Genomic DNA, 17,233 nt, shown 5'->3' on the forward strand with positions numbered 1-17,233 from the left:
CATTTCACGACCTGCTTATCGTAAAGTAACATAGATCCAGGTTCCCCAAAAAGGTGGAGTTTGGGCGAGAAATTTGCATAGATATACCCGCTCGCCAATTTTGTTTTTGTTTTCATTTATTAAGGTAGAAACAAAAGAAAAATATCGAAGGTATTTTAAAAGTATACAAGATTTTACTGTTGTGACTGAATATATAAGCACGTAGTCTGTCACCCTTTCTAAAAAGTCGGTGGGACATACTCGGGAGTTCTTCATAAGTAATAAACAAACGATCCTTTTGTAGTTCATGAGCGTGATGATTGGGTGTTCACGCTGTTGTGTGACATGTGCCTCCCTCAAACCTTGTTACGACCTGGGCACATTACCCGTCTGACGTGAACTTGGAGGATCCTTTTTATCTTTCAACTCTCCTGAGAAAAGGTAGGGATTTTTGTCACTGTTTCTCAAGGTGAAAGTTACGGTTTCCGTTATTTCTAGGCCGAGATGTGTCTGCAGGTTGTTGGAGCAACTTTTCCCACCAGTCTAATTGTGATCGCTAGCTTTCGCGTTTCGGGGTCTGGTACTGGGTGTAGCTTTTTGTTTGGAAGCCGGCTTTTTAAAGTGGGTGTCCGTAGGCTGCTGGAAGTCGAATGGTAGGCTAGTGTTGGGCGAAGAGTTGGCGTGGGGAACTGACCCCCTCTCCAGAAGCGCGGCCACCGCGAAGGAGAGGTGGCCAGAGCGGCGCAGTCGCGCTCCCGGCGGGCTAGCGGGCGTGAGCGCGCGGCGCTGGGCTGCAGGCTTGTGCAGTACTGGGTTTGGGCGGTAGGCGACGCAGGGAGCAAGTCCCGAATCAGTGGGCGGAGGGGATCGGCAGGTTCAAGGTGGGGGGCCCACAAACACCTGCCTTCGGTTAGAGACAAGATGAGGCGGAGCGGGGCTCCTCAGAGCCACTGCCCGGTGCGACCCTTTGTTCTTGCCCGTGTCATGCTACGTCAGCACTACTTGTCCCCTCGCTGCGGGTTTCCTGAGTGTAGAATTGTGTGCAGTTGACCTGGGGTACTCCATTGGAGGGTAGTGACTCCCCCTGGGAGTTTGTCGGTGACTGCATGTAGCTTCCCCCTTGTCGTAGGAGCCCGGGGAAGCGGACTTCATTGCTGCCAAGGCGTGAGCGGGAGCGCGGAGAAATGGGCGGCGCACACCTGGAGGGTATGGAGGGGTTGGAGAGCCGGATCGGGGGCTGCTCGGAGGGGGACCCTCCGCGGGCAACTCCGCAGCTCGCGGACGCTGCTCAAATCCGTGCTGCGGCGTGGGCCGGCTGGGCCTCCGGCGCGCTTCCAGCAGCTCAACTACTGGCCTTGGGATTCCTGCGCCCCTCGAGTCCGGAGAAAGCCCTGCAGGGTTTTTCCATTCTTGGGAAGGGAGGATGTGTGTGGAGAGGGAGGTCTCAACCGTACTTTCTCCTCCCCAGGGGTGATTATGGTCCGCAAAGACACTGTGCTTTTGTCCCATCTGGGGGAGAGGGTACTGCTTGCGAGTATCCTGTGTGAGCTGTCTTCCTTGCTCCCTTCTTCCTTTCGCTCCCTTCGCTCGCTATGTGCCTTTGGGGGAGAGTTCAGTAACCTGTCTGTGCCGTTATTTGTTTAACCGTAAAATGTGAGGAATCATAGTCCCCACTTCTTAGGATTGTTATTTAAAATAAAGGAGTTAAATATGTGTCAACGGCTTAGATTGGTCTCCAGTGAGTGTTAAATACCGGCGTTAATTGTTAAACCACAGATTATGTATTTACGTTTCCTCTTTTAAGGGAATTTTGGGGTTAGGACCCTTCCTCTCTGCCTCTTTCATTTGGCCTTGCCTTCTCTGACCAATTGGTGGCACTCATGATTTTCTAAGTAATTTCAAACATTGATTTAAAAAAAAAAAAAGTTCCTGCCATGGGGATTCTCCCATATTAAGGTCGGCGTGGGAGGAAGATGCCAACCAACAGAGTGTCATTGTGTCCCTCCTGTGTGTGAGCCTGTCTGCCCTGTTCCACGCACTCTTTGTGCTAAGTGGATCCAAGATCTCACTCCCTTGTGAGCAAATTGCTTGTGTTGCAGGCGTCTCCCCCTCTTCACTCTGAGTTTCCTGAGGCCAGAGACCATGTCTTTATCCCCAGTGCCTGGCACGATTTAGCCACGCAATAAATGTTTGTTGAACCCACAAGTCTACCCACAGAAGAACGGCTGAATAAACCACGGAACAGCCACACAATGCAGTTCTGTGCAGCTTTACAAAAGAATGAAGCCCATCTCTGTGGAAGGCCACAGAACTCCAGGATACATTAAGTGAAAAAAGCAAGGCTGGGACCACATATACGTTGCCTTCCTTCTAAGAAAGATGCGTGCATTTGCTTACATTTTTAAGAAGAGGCAATGGAGGTGTAAATCACAAACTAATAAGAATGGTTACATATAGGAAAAAAAGAGTGAAGGGAATGGGAGTGGAAGCTAGGCTTATTTTCATATACTGTGTTTTATAGTTTGACTTTGGAATCATGTAAATGGTGTACATGGTTATTTTTTTTTTTAAAGAAAATAACAAATCATTTTCCCAAAGGAAAAAAAAGTCACTAATCAAAGTGTTATCAGGAGTTACTGACATAACTACCTGGAAAAATAAGTAACTGACTTTAGAATTCATTATTTTGACTACATATCCCTAGCATGACACATCCTCAGGAAAAAAAGAATGGCAAAGAAATCAAACTGCACTTAATAATAGTATTTATTAGTAATAATGCTGGTATTGTTGTTTAGCTGCTACTGCATGTATTTGTATTGTACATATATGTGTAAGTAAAATAGTAAATAAGTCATTGAACTGATATCGTTAGATACCAAGGTCTTCAGTGAAAGACGAAGAGATACAAGTCTCAAATCAATGATATTAGGGATAAGTTGTATAATGGAAAATTTGAATCAGCAATGGCAATGTGAGTCATGATTAATTTTTCTCTTTCTACAAAATACATATATGTTAGCTGTGTCCACTGAAAAGGCCAAGCAGCAATGGCAATCCATTGGCTATGAACAGCCCTAGTGTCCAAACTGGTCGTCTGAATGCCATTGCCCACTAAGACAAACAAAGACCCCTTTAGTTGATGACTGATTTCAGAACTGGGGCAGGGATTGTGTAAGATGAGCCTGTGGCATTTTGTTATGCCAGAAAGTAAGGTAGCTATCAAATACTACTAAGGTTATGTCAAAAGAGCCCAAGAACAAAGATAACAGGGGCACCCTTTGGCTAAAGATGGAACAGTTTGGGCTGAAGAAAGAATAATGACTGATTGATTGAAACATATCAAATGTATACAAATCCATGAATGCATAATAATATATTTTAAAATCCCTCATTGTTTACTCTTGTATCATCTAAGGAGCTATTTGTTTGGAAAATTGGTAAATAAGAGGGGAAAAAAATCAAGCATTTATTCTGCTATCATTTCAGGGTAACCAAATAGTTTGTAAGAAAAATAAATGCAACAGAACAGTTGGAATTAGAGAGTCACTCTTCACAACTCATAAAGAAACACTGGGACAAGGCAGCAACAGCCATGCTAATAAAAATATGAGGTGGCTGGCTCAGTGAGTGGGTAGAGCATGGGACTCTTGATCTCAGGGTGGTGAGTTCAAGCCCCATGTTGGGCATAGAGATTACTTAAAAATAAAAATTTAAAAAGTATGTTGGTGGGAAACTTACAATGGCTGAATCAAGTTAAAAACCCTGAACCCACTGATTTATCTTAACATCACTGAGTGAGACAGACAGATACCACATGCCTCCTGTTGCAATGCAATAGGAAGTACACAGCATCTACGAAATATTCTTGCACAAACATTGAACCTTCATGTAATCGAACTTCAAGATCTAACTACCAAATGGCAAGAAACATGGAGGACAAAGAAACAGATGAAAAGAGACTACAATGGTTTAATCAGCCGAATCAGGATGTGAGCAGTTCCACAAATTACCCAGTTTCTTCAGTCGATGACGAACATGAAAGAAATGGAGTAGAAGGAGAACTGATAGAGATTAAAAGTTTTTAAAGACATCTCAACCGGGGCGCCTGCGTGGCTCAGTCGTTAAGCGTCTGCCTTCGGCTCAGGGCGTGATCCTGGCGTTCTGGAATCAAGCCCCACATCAGGCTCCTCTGCTGGGAGCCTGCTTCTTCCTCTCCCACTCCCCCTACCTGTGTTCCCTCTCTCGCTGGCTGTCTCTCTCTCTCTGTCAAATAAATAAATAAAATATTTTAATAAATAAATAAAGACATCTCAACTATATGCAGTGTCGGATCTTATTCTCAATACATTGGAAAAAGACGTACAGAAGGCAATTGAGAGAAGGTTAAAGGGTAAAAAGGTGTAAATTGGGTCTGTCCAGGACAACTTGATCACCCTGGTGTTGCACAATTGTGTGGAATTATTGTTACTCTTTAGATCGACAATGTTATTATATTTATTTTTATAAGCTCTATGGCAGAAAAGCAATTCTCAAAACTTTTAGTCTCAAAATTCTTTACACTTCTAAAAATTACTGAGTCATACTCCCAAGGATGTCTAGCATCAAGAATGCTGAAAATAACAAATTTTGGAAAAGCTATGGAGAATTGGAATGCCTATACCTTGTTGGTTGAAATGTAAAATGGTGCAGCTGCTGTGGAAAACTGTTTGACAGTTTCTCAAAAAGTTAAGCATAGAGTAACACAGAGTTAGACTCAGCAATTCTGGTCCTAGGTATGGAGCCAAGAGAATTAAAAACATGTATCCATACAAAAACTTGGACACAAATGTTCTTAGTAGCGTTATTCATAATAGCCAAAAGCAGAAACAAGCCCAAAGTCCATAAACTGATGAACGAATAAACAACATGTGGCATATACATGCAGTGGAATATTAGGTACAAAAAGTGAGGGGGTTCTGGCCCCTGCTACAATGTGGATGAATCCTAATGACATTATGCTAAGTGAAAAGATTCCATGTATATCAAATGTTCAGAAGAAACAAGTCGGGGTCAGAAAGAGGATGCGGAGGGGGAAGAATTGAGACTAACGGGTAAAGGATATGGAGTTTCTTTTTTAGGGTGATAAGAATGTTCTGGAGTTAGCTAGTGGTGCCGGTTGCCCAACCTTGTAAAAATACTAAAACCTACTGAATTATATACTTTAAAAAGGTGAATCCTTTGGTTATGTGAATTAAATCTCAAATAAAATAGTAAAAATGTATTGGGGACCCCCAAGAGCTTTTCTTTATGTGAAATAAATTTTTTTTTCCTAGGCGCCTGGTTGGCTCAGCCGGTTAAACATCTGCCTTCGGCTCGGTCATGATCCCAGGGTCCTGGGATGAAGTTGCCCACATCAAGCCCTCAACAGGCTCTGCGCTCAGTGGGAAGTCGTCCTTTCCCTGTCCCTCTGCCCCTCCCCTCTGCTCGGGCTCTCTTTCTCTCACGCGCTCTCCCTCTCTCAAAATAAATAAATAAAATCTTTTTAAAAATAAAATATCCATTTGATTCTTTTAAAACAGCAATAACATAAATATACATGTTTAAATAAACCTGTTTTCAAATTTATTTTTATGAAAATAAGCACATAGTCCAAGACAAAACAAACAAACAAACCCAGAGTGGCATTGTCTTACATTTTTGTAAACAGATTTGTAAAATTTTGCAACTCGGTCTTATCAGTTTAGTTCGAGACAGCTGGATTCTCAGATCTGCTGCTGCTTTCAGTCTGCGACTGAAAACGCCACTGCACGTCCGTGAGTGGATGAGAAGGAAAAAGACAGTGTTAGTATTATTATAATGGTAGTTTTCAGCTGGCGGACCTCCTCAGCTCAAAACCCTCAGGGGTCTCCAGATCCCACTTTGCGAGCTGCTATGAGAAGGACACAACAAGTATTAACAGTCCACATGAGATGATGTCTGGGATTCACTTTAAAATACTCCCTGGATATGTAAAGATGCCCAGATGAATCTGACACATCCCTGCTTCAGCGGCTCTCACCTGCTGGCGTGTGCACCAAGAGGGGGCTGCAGGGAAGAGCCGTAATGAAGGCCTTTGAGACACGATGTCCCCTATCCCGAGTGTCAGACGCTCTGCTCAGCGCCTTCCAGACGCTTGTCCTCACAGCCACCCTCTGAGCCTAGCAGCACTCTCTCCATTCTGCAGAGGAGGCTCCTGAAGCTAAGAAGTTGGGTCACTTGCCCAAGATGCCACACTGGAAAGGGGTCAAGTGAGGACTTGAGGTGAGGTCCGTTTGACCCCCAAAGCCTGTGTGCTTCATGGCTCTGACCTTCCTTCCTAAACCCCCAGGTCCACAATTAAAAGCGGAGGGTCCCTTTCGCTGCACACCTCGTGAATGGCCACCCTCCACAGAGGCCCCGATGGTCACCTGGGGAGCCTACCGTCTTCAGAACTAATAATATCACTGGATTGGTCATTATATGGCACCTGGCCCTTCATTCAATCCGCACAATGGAAATTCACAGAGTAAGCCTTTTAGCCACATTCGCGTCCTCTCCTTAACTCTCCCTTCCTCTCCCTCCAGTTTTTGCAAAGCAATCTGGCAACATCTCTTCAAAGAAGAAATGAATTCCTTGGCAGCTGTGTTCCTGAGACTATCAAATACAGATGACCGTACGCAAGGCTATGGGTTCTTCAAGGCCACAAGGAGAAACAAGTAGGTTCATTGTGTGGTTTCATAGGGCAAAAACCTGAACGCAAAGCAAAGGCTCACCGGGAGCACCTTCACACCTTCTCTCGCCATTCACAAAGAGAATGAAGTGGAGCTAAACCAGGGGACTAGGGGGGTCCCCACAAGGTATTGTGCAATGGTGGACATGGGATGCAAGAGATGCCGTGACTGCCTGTTTATAAGACAGTGCTTTAAAAAAACGCATGCCTTTCTAAGTAGATACATGCCTAGGTATGGGTCGAAGAATACCTGAGCCAGGAGGAAACACTGGAGCGTATCTCCCAGCTTCTCAGCATAGATGGCCCTGGGCGCTCAGGTGCGGAAAAGGAGGAAGAGAGGAAGCTGCTGGAGTTTTAGCACAACAAACACACAGAAAGGAAAGCCTGGCCACACCTTTTCACAAAGCACAGAGGCCACCGTGTGCACCCACGTAAAATTATGTATGAATGTGGTTATGGACAAAGAGATTAAATTTTTAACTATTTCCCTTAAGGAGAAATGGAAGAATGCAATAAATTCCAAAGATTTGGTGGCTAAACCTTTAGCTGTATCTCTCAGGGTTTCCAAGACCATACGACCAACGGTATGTGGTGAAGACTTTCTCATCAGGAGAAACAAAAATGAGAGAAAGTAAAACAAAAAACCAAAACCCAGAGTTTGCTCCCTTTCTTTCTCCGAAGAGTCAAAACTGATGTGTGCAGAGCAGGACAGCGTTTGCAGCTCCGTCTTTCAGGGTTCACGTGGTCTCGGCGTGGTTAATAATAGGATTGGGAACTCACTGGAAGGTAATTACGGCTTGCGGCAAAGCCACTTTTCTGATGACGGGCCAAATGGAAAAAACGAGAGTCCAATATTTACAACCCCTGAAGGCCTATGGAGAATGAGGTTACCACTATATCTTTTTGCCTGGGAGGCTACAGAGGTTTGAACAGAATGAAGGCTGGTCTGGGTGAAGAGAGTATACTAATTATTTGGAAGGCTCCCATGTTCATAGGATTTGTAGGGTAAGCACCAAATGGCTTTTAATGAGCCAGAATTCTTTGAAACAGCGTAGCAAAGAGAGCTATAAACAAAAGAATCTTGTAAACATAGACTATCCACCAGAGTAGGGAAAGTCAGAGGCATGTTGAAAATTGACTCAACAAGTCAGCTTTCACTGTGCTAGAAAATACCCACTGCATGTCCCGTGTATCTTTCTCCCTCCTAAAGGTCTAGGTTCGCTTACCTTCTTTTTCAGATCGGTGCCGTCAGCGTCATATTTCTACACGTGTTTTTTATTAGTGTATTAGTCTAAACACATCTTACCCAGGGACTGGTCCTTCCGCAGGGACTGGGCTCTTGCTCACTGTGTCTCTTTGAGGACCTCATTCCAACCGCATTCCCTTCCCGTGCCCTAATCCTTCCCTGTGGTGCTCCAAAGGGCTGACTCCATTCCACTGTTCGAATGTTCTCCCCGACACCATGCCCCCCTGCAGCAAGGACTCCGATTCTCTGCTCAGCGAAATGTCTTCAAATGGAAAACAAAGTAACAAACCCGCACATGTTGCCTGACTCCCCACCTATATCGTCCCCTTAGAATGTCGTTTCTCACGGGAAGCTTGCTCCTGGTTACCGTCTCTCGAGTTTTGAAAACTATAATAGCTCCCCTCTGTTTTTGAAAATGCCCTTGAAGAAACAGGCCATTTGTCTTGTGAAAGGACTGCAACTCTGGGTTTGGCAGATGGCTTCTTCTTGTTGTCTTTGAATTTTCCCCTTTATCTCCCCCATTTCCTATAGAGAGATAGTCAGACCTAGAGGCCGGATTAAAGGCAGGCTCAGCCTTGGGGGCAGGGCTGTGTACTTCTGATTGTATCACTAGAGGCTCGGGATTTCCCACTTTTACTGATGAGAGAGCGATCTGCTATAAAGTTCCCCATCAGTCTTTCCCCTGATATTTCAATACAGTTTGGACGGGAAAAGCAGGGAAACAGCTTGATTCTTCCCCTTTATTGACCGGGTTTTAGAATGAGTTTAGTGCCCTAGTTTAGTTAGTTTCATATGATCTCAAGGAATTTTATAGATTCGATGAGATTCATTCCATTGTCATTATTCTTTTCATACTCTAATTGTCCTATCTCTTGCCAAAGGGAGGCCTTTTTTTTTTTTTTTAAGATTTATTTACTTACTTTAGAGAGAAAAACCATAGGCATGCGCACTTGTATGAGTGAGGGGAGGGGCAGAGGGAGAGGGAGAGAAGCAGATTTCCTGCTGAGCACGGAGCCGAACAGAGGGGCTCCTCCCTGGTCAATCTCATGGCCCTGAGATCATGACCTGAGCGGAAATCAAGAGTCGGACCCTTAACCGACTGAGCTCCCAGGCGCTCCTGGCCAAAGGGAGTTTTTAAAATATATTTTTTTAAAAGATAGTCTAATTTTTAGAGCAGTTTAAGGTTCACACCAAAATTGAGCATAAGATACAGATTTCCTATATACCCCTTGTCCCCACCCTCTCCCTCCCCTACACACATATTAGAGGCCAATGGGAGTCTTTTCATCTTGGCTCCTGTGTCTTTCTGACATGACCAGTAGTCTTGGGTTTCTTCCTTGCGTTCTAGAATGGCAAGACTGCATCAACCATTCCAGAGCCCTGGCTCCTTCTAAGGGGAAATGCTATTTAAAGGCTATAATCGAAAGAGTGGGATGCCATTGCTCCTGAGGTTTTTTTCCTTATTTTAGGTTTCCAGGCTCAACAGACACATCTAAGAAATATGTGTTCTTTAGAAAATGAAAATAAATCATGGATTCATATTGATATTTCCAATTGAAATTAAGATATCAGGCTTATACTTTTAAAGTATGAAACATCTCTTTCACTTCTCACAACATTAACAATTACTTCTTTGCTTTAACCTAAATATACACATAAAGGTATTAAAATAGAAGTGTTATCACTAAAGATTATTGAACATAATTGAAGATTTCTTTGCTGTTCTTTTTTATCTTTAGGATATACTGGTAAATAATTACAACCAAATGCTACGTGTCTAGCCACCTGAAAAATTTTTTACTTTTTCTTATTTAAAAAAAAAATCTTTTTAAAGATTTTGTTTAGTTATTTATTTGACAGAGAGAGAGCACAAGCAGGGGGAGCGGTAGGAAGAGGAAGAAGCAGACTCCCTGCTGAGCAAGGAGCCCAACGGGGACTCGGTCCGGTCCAGGGGCCCCCCCAGGAGCATCGGATCATGACCTGAGCCAAAGGCAGGCGCTTAACCTCCTAAGCCACCCAGGTGCCCCGAAAAATTTGTTTCTTTTGTTTATGGCTCTGTGACCAACTCGATCTACGTTTAGTAGATTCATTTATTTTTGTTTCTTCTCAGCTCTTCAGGAATGGCTTCTTTCTTCTCATTCACTTTTCAACACACGCAACTCGGCCTCCACCCCCGCCCCCCACTCCAGCAAAACTGCTCTTGGGCCACCAGTAGCTCTCATTGCCAAAGTCAGCAGCCACTTTCCTCCATCTCTTATTTGATTGCTAAGGAACATTTGACTCTTGATCTTTCTCTCTTGAAAGCCTTCTCTTCTCTAGCCTGTGGAGAGCTTACCTCTCCTGGTTCTCTTTCCTCCTCTGTCACTCCTTCCCCTTTCCCACACCCTCTGCCTCCTCCTGGTCTTGAAAGGTGGTGGTGCTTTGGAACGTGTCATGGACCCCTTTCTCATTGCCAGTCCTCTCCCCCCGCCCAGGGGAGCCCATGCTGCCCATGGCCTTCAATCCCATCTGTAAGTTCAACCCCCGCTGGGGACATCTCGCCCATGAGTGCCGCTGGGCTTCGGAACGGTGCATTTCAGATTCCTACCTAGCCTCTCCTTTGCTGTGCCTTTGGGTAAATTAAATATTTCTAAAACGAAATCGGAATCTTCCCCTCCAAAGCTTCTCTTTCTATAACCTCATTCCGATTGAGTAACCCTTCTCTCCACCAAGCCACTTAGCCAGAAACCGGTCATCCTTGCTGGTCCCTTCCTCCCCGCATGTCATCTGGTAGCAAGTTCTATTGACTTTTTTCTCCAAAATTATATCCTGAATTCATTAGTGTTTCTTTGCTGCCACTACCACCATCTCGGTCCAAGCCCACCTCACCTGAGCCACTCTGCAGCCTTCCAGTTGGCCTCTTGCCCCCATGCTTGCCCACCATCCCATCTCCATGAAAAAGTTAACTCAAATAATGTCGCTTCTCTTCTTAAATCCTGTTATCATAAATTCAAACTCCTTACTGTGGCCACTTGGCCCTACAGGATGTGCCCCAGTGTCCCTGCAGTCTCGTCTTATACCCCCACTTCGCTTCTCTTGCTGAGCTCCAACCACGCCAGATTGGTTCCCCGACCACCCAGGCTCCGTCTGGCCTCCATGTGCTCACAGATGCTTTTTCTGCCTGGTCTTTCTTCAGTTCTTGTCGTTCTTCTGGTTTCTGCTTAAATGCCTCTTGCTCAGAAAGGCCTTTCCTGCCTGCACTCACACCCAGCCCATGTTTAATTCAGGTGGGTGCTGCATACTTGATCGTGTTTGGCACCTGTATACGTGATGTTCGTCACCTGTATACGTGATGTTCGTTTCGTGTCTCTCGTAAGACCACACGCATCTTGGGAACAGGGGCCACTGTGGTCTCTGTGGGTCGGCACGGTGGCCGGCTCGTCTCAGGCACTCGGTTCGTATACGTTGGCTGACTGATAAATTCAAAATGTTCGAGGTATGTATTCCTCTGTATTTGGCTCCAAGTACAATGACCCATATCTGACTTCTCTACAGATGGCATAGTTGCTGGATATCAGCCATGCCCAGTGAAGGAAAGCAAAGTGCAGCACCTATGACATCGTGTATAGTTGATAAAGGACTATCGGACTGTTGGGGGAAATACACAAGCTTTCTTATTTCTTGCAGACTTGTCACTCAGTCCTCTTATTTGCGGGTCTAAGTCCCTATTACTTTAGAAACAAAAATAGCTTATATTTGAATGTGACTTTGAGTCTGTATTACACGTGCTTTTATGTACTTTTTTTTTTCATTTTTTAAAATTAAATTCATTTAATTAACATATAATGTATTATTGGTTTCTGAGGTTTCTTAACCACACTGTGGAGGCACTTACTATTAGCTCCATTTTACAGAGGAGAAATGGGAGGCCTCACTTAACAGAACCAGGCCAGGTCTCCCAGCTAATTGGAGACAGAGCTGGGTTTAAAACCCATTTTTTGTTTATTCCACTGTACAAATTAGCCTCATAATGAGGAGCAGCAAGGAAGGTACCCCTGATCGCCTAAAAAGCCACAGTTCATCACTATAAACCTTTTGTTTCTCAAATACTAAGCCCCCCCCCCCCCGTAAAACTAATAATTATGAACGAAAACCATCCATTCAAAACTTCTCTCTACATTTGTGCTAGCTTCATATATTTCTCTTTGTAAACCTGACTTAAGGAAATTCTGTTGTGGGGCGCCTGGGTGGCGCAGTCGTTAAGCGTCTGCCTTTAGCTCAGGGCGTGATCCCGGTGTTGCGGGATCGAGCCCCGCATCAGGCTCCTCCGCTGGGAGCCTGCTTCTTCCTCTCCCACTCCCCCTGCTTGTGTTCCCTCTCTCGCTGGCTGTCTCTGTCTCTGTCGAATAAATAAATAAAATCTTTAAAAAAAGAAAAAAGGAAATTCTGTTGTATTCTAGAGCAATGTCTCACTTGGAGAAAAACTGATTTTATATGAAGATTTTACTGTTTCAAAGTTCAGAAATCAACAAATGGAAAAGTCCTCAGGTCTCATTTTTAAAGACTTTCTTAGACCTAAAAAGACTCAAACATAGAATTCCCTTAAGTAATGAAACCTGCCTGACACATTTAAGGCAACTTTTCATTTCAGTGTGTGCGCCGTTACCAGAGCGTATACAGTAGAGATACTTGTAAATGCGTTGCCTGTATGTGCGCCGTTACCAGAGCGTATACAGTAGAGATACTTGTAAATGCGTTGCCTGTATGTGCGCCGTTACCAGGGCGTATACAGTAGAGATACTTGTAAATGCGTTGCCTGTATGTGCGCCGTTACCAGAGCGTATACAGTAGAGATACTTGTAAATGCGTTGCCTGTATGTGCGCCGTTACCAGAGCGTATACAGTAGAGATACTTGTAAATGCGTTGCCTGTTTCTCAATCTGAATGGATAAATGTCTAATCTTCAGACTTGTAATGAATTTGCTAGATTACTGTCTTTACTATATCTGCAGCATATAATAAAGGAGTAATCTGCAGCTTTGCAGAATAATTAAGTTGAGGCCATTACATTCTAACCACAGAGAAATGCAGATTTCCCCCTCTTTGGCATTCTTCTTTTCAAAAAGGTTGCTTAAAGTGGTATTTAAAAGATAATTCCAGCTTGCTAAATTTAGGGTGTGGAAAAAGTCCAAAATGAGAATATTCCATGGGTAATTGCGCAAGAAATGGTAATATGTGCACTGAGAGGAGGATGTCCTACACTCTCGATGCATTTCTCCCCTCCCCCCCTTCCTTTTTTCCTCGATGCCAGCATAAAATGGAGCAAGGTTAAAAGTTACCAGAGGCAGAGAAAAAAGCTTTCTCACCTCATTTTAAATATAAGATGATTTCCTATCTGAGTAATTTCTAAAACCACCCCGACGTCAGAGCTTCCCTTCAGAATTTATCAGCAAGTTATCAGAAAGTGCGTATCTTCATATTCAAGGCAGATTTCTGGTCATTCTCCGTTCACTTGCAAAGAGAGAAGCTAACTGTAAAATTTAATGTAAGAAGTGTCTCAGTATCTGAAGTTGGCTTTCAAATGCATTGAAAAATACACTGATTATGGATAAATGGATAGGTATGGGATAAAACAAATACCAGAATGTTCATCGTGGAATGCAGGTAGTTCGCTCTGTACTTCTCCAACCTGAAAAGGAAAATGGTGGTGGGTCCCAAGGTGAGTGCGGATGGTCACCTTAGCTCCCAGGTAGCAGCCTGAGAGGGTGTGAGCAGAGGAAGCTGTGTGGGTTCCTGGATGAGCTGGACCCTCGGCACCTCGGCAAGCTTCCCATACTGCAGGCTGGACACCAGGGATGAGGGATGTGGGGTCTCTGGGGCCCAGAGAACAGACAGATCCGTTGTTTCATAGCACGTACAGAGGATGGGGGGAGAGGAGTGAGCTGCTTAAGACTGTTAAGGCTCATGAATAATTTGGGGAGGAAGGCAAACATAGTGTGCACACAAAGACGAGGAGAAGGTTGGCAGCTCGGGGTCAAAGGCAATTTGAAGGCAAGAAAGCAATCTATTTCTGGAGTGACTGAGTTTGTGATGGAGGTTTATGCCGGCAATGTAATAGCAAAGCCCACCGCTAAGTTGCTTGCCCCTTCGTCTTTATCCAGCCAGATTTAAAATCCTCCAGTTCCTCCCTCATAGGACTTTTTATAGCCTCTCTGTTTTTCCGCAGACATAAAAATTGGAATCAAATTATCCAACAGAGATTTGGCGAATACTGAAGAAGGCAGAGAGGCTGACTCCCTGGCTGAGTACAGCCATGCTGTTGCATTTTGGATGTTTGGATTTTTCTCAACTTCTGCCCAACTTGACAACCACTGTGCTTCCAAATCGGCTTCTCTCCACTGAAGCAAACCTGGGTTTTCCTTCTCTTGGGTTTGGATTTATTGGCCCCTCTCATATTGCATCGTGCCTTTAAAGTCATCATGGATTCTCCTGTCTTGGAGGGTATCAGCCACCTTCCTGAGACTTAATGAGCATATATAAATATCAAACACGTGGAGACCCAGAGCTGGCTCCCGGGGGAGCTCGCACCATCATCTGGGTAAAAACCCTTAGTAACTGGGCTGTCTTTTGAATGATTCATGACAATCGTGGCCCATCAGGAGGGTTCTGTGGTAGCTTTGGTGCTCTCAGTAATGTCACAGGGTAGACTGTGATGAAGAAAAAAGGAAGACGGAGAAGAAAGGAACAAGAGAGGAGAGAGGATGGTAAGAAAACGAGCTGACGTATAGCAGTGGTGGAAAGTGACAGAGACTGTGAACCGCACTAGCAGCCACCAAAGATGTCTCCTTGTGCTGCTGGTGGTGCTGGACATTTCCCCTTCTACAGAGCACATGCCCTGGTTTATTGTTGAGACTGTCATATAGGGACAGACGCAGAAGCCACTTCAAAGCACAAAGGTGACATTGGTCATATCGCCCCTGTCTACATAGTATGTCAGGTTTTTTTTTTTTTAAGGTTTTATTTATTTATGACAGAGAGAGTGAGAAAGCACAAGCAGGGGGAACATCAGAGGGAGAGGGAGCAGCAGGCTTCCCCCTGTGCAGGGAACCCGAGGAGGGGCTCGATTCCAGGACGCTGGGATCATGCCCTGAGCCGAAGGCAGACGCTTAACCACCTGAGCCATCCAGGCGCCCCAGTATGTCAGTTTATTAAAGGAAGAATTAAACGGGCATGATTTCTTAAAAAGTAGGACCAGTAGGAATCCAGTGGTGTTGATGGTCTGGGGTCTGAGGCATGGTAAGCAGCTTGATTTCCTCCCCAGGAATGGCATTGGTTACATATCAGCACACATGACTGGTCATCATTTGACCTTCTTGTCTCTAATTTGATCCCATCTGTTGCTCTGAATCTGTGCATACGGCTTTGACAGAAAGATTCACTTGTAGTGAGTGAGTGATACGGTCAAGGGCATCCAGGTTATGCTGACACCCAGAGAGATTGAAGAAGGTGGAAGAATGGAAGACACAGGCTGTTGGTGTTGGGTGGGCATGGCAAAACCGGGGAGGCAGAAGAGCCCCAATGGGCAATGAGTGACTTTGAGTTGGAATGGAAGACCTGATGGGAGAGAAGGGGAACAGGAAGGTGCCATTCTTCAGGGCACCCATTGTCCCAATCTATCAATGCCCCGGACTTTCAAATTCTGAGTTTCTCATTCCCACTCCAATTAACCATTTTCTACCTGGTGGATCCACAGAAGATTCTTTAAAAGAAATAATCTGGGGCACCTGGGTGGCTCAGTCGGTTAAGCGTCTGCCTTCGGCTCGGGTCATGATCTCAGGGTCCTGGGATTGAGCCCTGCATCGGGCTCCCTGTTCAGTGCGGAGCCTGCTTCTCCCTCCCCCTCTGCCTCTCCCTGGGTTTGTGCTCTCTCGCTCTTGCTCACTCTCTCTCAAATAAAATCTTTAAAAACAAAATAAAAGCAGTCATCTATTGTGGAGCTAAAAAAAAAAAAAAAATCCGTGGTCCTAGCTAATGGTAAGCACACAAATCAGCTGACAGTGCCCTGGAGTTCTTGTCTGCCCTGATGGCCTCAGCCCAGGAGCCAACAGCACCTCCTGCTTTAAGTATCTTCATGGAGGGCAGTCTGCCTCCAAAGCTACTATCGGTCAACAAAGCCAACATTGAGCTTAGATCTGCATAATCGGTGTAATTACGAGTAAGCCATTTATTTGCTTTCCTCAACACTCTTTTCCTAATCCCAAACTCAGAGGGGATATTTACACAGAGAAGAAAGCGAAATGTACTTTGTAAAAGAACTTGGTGGGTAAGTGGTCATTATCTTCTGATTGTTGGAATGGTGCTTGCTTACCACAGATCGTTGCAGTTAGGATCCTGGTATATATGATTATCGCTCAGCTTCCTTCAGTTTCTTTCTTTGGTTTTTGCTTTTTTTTTTTTTTTAAGATTTTATTTATTTGAGAGAGAGACAGAGATAGTGAGAGAGAGCGCACAAGCAGGAGTGGCAGGCAGAGGGAGAAGCAGGCTCCTCACTGAGCCGGGAGCCCAATGCGGGGCTCGATCCCAGGACCCTGGACCCTGGGATTATGACCCTGGAATTACAACCGAGCCACCCAGGTATCCCTGATTTTTTTTTTTAAAGCAATCTCGAGGGGCGCCTTGGTGGCTCAGTCATTAAGCGTCTGCCTTTGGCTCAGGGCGCGATCCCGGCGTTTGAGCCCCGCATCAGGCTCCTCCGCTGGGAGCCTGCTTCTTCCTCTCCCACTCCCCCTGCTTGTGTTACCTCTCTCACTGGCTGTCTCTCTCTGTCAAATAAATAAATAAAATCTAAAAAATAAAAATAAAAATAAAAAAGCAATCTCGATTCCCAACGTGGAGCTCGAACTCACAACCCCGAAATCAAGAGTCACATGTTCTACTGACCGGTGCCCCCGCTCTTTCTTTACTCAGGATGCAAATTCTTCAGTAATGGGAGCAGTGCTACACATGCTGCCTCTGATATTTTGTGCACAGAGAAGAAAAGCATTGGCTTAGCTTCCAAACGGTGCTCGGATCTTTTAAAAGCCTGATCTAAAGGAACTTCAGGATTCTCCCCCTATCAAGTCCCAGGCTCCCGGACCACACGGAACGGTCTCACCCCCAGCCTTTCGGACTTCATACGGACTTGTGTGCACTCTCTTAACACCCACCAGGCTGGTTAACCCTTGGAGTGCTTTCGTCCGGGTCACCCCCTCAGGACTCAGCTCTGGTATCACCTCCCTACCGGCCCCCTGCTGTCACTT

General features: G+C 45.0%; 2 long non-coding RNA genes and 1 other non-coding gene across 3 annotated transcripts in view; 2 read left to right on the forward strand and 1 right to left on the reverse strand.

Moving 5' to 3' along the window:
- Positions 1–53: 53 nt before the first annotated feature.
- On the forward strand, positions 54–5,515 carry LOC148107632 (uncharacterized). The gene is made up of 2 exons (XR_015721966.1): positions 54–420; positions 5,295–5,515. It is a non-coding gene; the product is annotated as an uncharacterized LOC148107632 (long non-coding RNA).
- On the forward strand, positions 272–375 carry LOC123780450 (small nucleolar RNA U13). Its single transcript, XR_006776415.2, has one exon. It is a non-coding gene; the product is annotated as a small nucleolar RNA U13 (small nucleolar RNA).
- LOC148107633 (uncharacterized) overlaps positions 4,110–17,233 on the reverse strand; it is a 13,736-nt gene continuing 612 nt past the window's right edge. Inside the window, exons 2-3 of the long non-coding RNA XR_015721967.1 lie at positions 13,575–13,623; positions 4,110–4,245 (exon numbers count right to left, since the gene is read on the reverse strand). This is a non-coding gene — a long non-coding RNA (uncharacterized LOC148107633). The remainder of the gene's footprint in view (positions 4,246–13,574; positions 13,624–17,233) is intronic.

Source organism: Ursus americanus, chromosome 27, assembly GCF_024610735.1.
Source record: "Ursus americanus isolate L20-20 chromosome 27, mUrsAme1.1.p, whole genome shotgun sequence".
NCBI classification, from domain to species: Eukaryota; Metazoa; Chordata; class Mammalia; order Carnivora; family Ursidae; genus Ursus; species Ursus americanus.